Here is a 2,500-nt window from a genome sequence, read left to right on the forward strand (position 1 = left end):
GAACAGAGACTCCAATTTGCAACATATCTAAAACATCAGAAAAGGTCAAGGTCTTGCAGTAGACGTGCTTGATTGACTAGGATCGCACCATGTCTCATCGCAGAGCACTTGAAGCTAATAGAGCTAAGAGATTTGAGCCTAAGAGATTTGAGCCTAAGAGATTTGAGCCTAAGAGATTTGAGAGGAAAGGACATTCTCATGGGGAGTGTCACTGTAGTTTGGGCTGGGGATTTTAGACAAACCCTTCTTGTGATGCAAAAAGGTACAAAAGCAGATGAACTGCAGGCCTGTCTCAAGCAATCCTATCTGTAAAGGCAAGTGACCAAACTGCACCTGACAGTTAATATGAGGCTAAATAATTTGGTGATCAAACTGCCGAGCTGTTTTCACACCAGATTTTTTAACATAGGGAATGGACAATTACCTTATGTCCACCAAATACAGCAACACAAGCTACCCTGTGATGAGATGGTACCAAATGTCAATGATCTCAAAATGCATGTGCTTCCAAACATTGCACAGAACTTTAACAATAGTCAATGGCTATGTGAGCGAGCCATCTTAGCCCCACGTAATGATGTTGTCGAAAAAAATCAATTGCGATCTCTTGCAGCTGTTGCCAGGACATAAACAGTCTTTCAAATCCATCGACACTGTCATTGATCAGGACCAAGCTGTAGTTTTCTCAAATGAGTTCCAGAACTCTTTACAGCCATCCAGGATGCCACCTCAAAACTTAACACTTAAAAATGGGGCCCCAAGCATACTGCTCAGGAATTTGGATCCCCCTCACCTGTGCAATGGCACCAGACTAGTGGTGAAAGCGACGCAACTCCATATCCCTGAGTCAGCAATTATCACTGGGAAATAGAAGGGTGAGGATGTCTTTATTCCACAGATTCCGTTAATTCCATCTGACCTCCCCTATGAATTTAAACGGCTCCAGTTCCCAGTGAAACTAAGTTTTGCTATGCCGATAGACAAATCTCAAGGACAATCTCTCAAGGTTGTTGGATTTAAACTTGCTTCTCCTTGTTTCTATCATGGGAAACTATATTGAGGATGTTCGCGAGTTGGAAGTCTCAAAGCTGTTTTTATTTGTACCTCCGATTAAAGGACACACTGAAAACACTGTATATTTAGAAGTTCTACAATATTAAACTGTGAATTGATTTCAAGATTTTTTTAAATACTTTTGTTTATAATCACATTATCTGATAGAATTTTTCTCAACATATATTTTTGATCAGAATAAATATATTTATACAGTTCTATATTTAAGAGATGAGGAATTATATACATTATTTACGTTATTTATATTTGACAGATATTTGTTCGCATCTTGTTTGTTGTTAACACAACGTATCAGCTGATATACCCTCCAGCTTTCATCACCGTTTCGGCTGATATACCCTCCAGCCTCCAGCCTTGCGGAAATTTCAAATCTGGATTCTCATTCCTAAGATATTTTCGATGTTATTATTATTATTATTATTATTATTATTATTATTATTATTATTATTATTATTATTACTATTATTATTATTCCGAGTTCGATTCCAGGTAGTGACCTGAATAATAATAATAATAATAATAAATGTCCGGATGCAGTACCAGGCAGTGGCTCTCATGGCTTCTGATCTTAATTTATTGTAAGTGGTATCATGTATATTGTTTTGTCTTGGTATAAAAGACAAATATTCTGCTTAATACCACAGATTTGCTTGTCAGTTGTTTGACCTCAACCAGTTGAGCATGTCCCTTGGTGGTTAACGATATGTGCATCTCTGATCATGAGCAGAAGTAGTGGGGAAGCATCATAGCCATGTGTTGAGAAGAATTCTTTGGGGTTTGAATAATTCATCTTTGGAAACGTAGGTGTTTTGCTCAACATCCTTAAACAAACCTTATTCAGGGACCTTTTGAGTGGGATGGGCTACTCGACCTGACGAAAATTCTAACTGGGCCCCACCTGCGAGGTCATGCGCTTTCTATCTTGATATGAGATCACCATGTCACGCACATATGATTGTGATGCTTCGTATATTTTACCCTAATGTCACCTTGATAGCGTGCACTGCTCTCTCACTCAATAATAATAATAATAATAATAATAATAACAACATCGAAAAATACCTTAGGAATGAGAACCCAGGTTCGAAATTTCCCCAAGAAACCTGATGAAGGTTGGATGGTATATCAATCGAAACGTTGTGTTAGCAGCAAACAAGATGAGGACAATATCCATGAAATGTAAATAATGTAAATATATATATATATATATATATATATATATATATGTGTGTGTGTGTGTGTGTGTGTGTGTGTGTGTGTGTGTATACACACACAGGTGGCTGGTATGTAACTGGATAATTATATTTCTGTATTTGTTTTTTCTGTATTGTGTGAAAACAACCTCATGAGGGGAGTGTCAGTTTTAAAGATATGAAATATATCATATTACGAGGCACGTCTCTGATGGAATTTTTTAATTTTTGTA

The sequence above is a fragment of the Octopus bimaculoides genome, chromosome 9 (assembly GCF_046866305.1).
Source record: "Octopus bimaculoides isolate indiv1 chromosome 9, ASM4686630v1, whole genome shotgun sequence".
Taxonomy (NCBI): domain Eukaryota; kingdom Metazoa; phylum Mollusca; class Cephalopoda; order Octopoda; family Octopodidae; genus Octopus; species Octopus bimaculoides.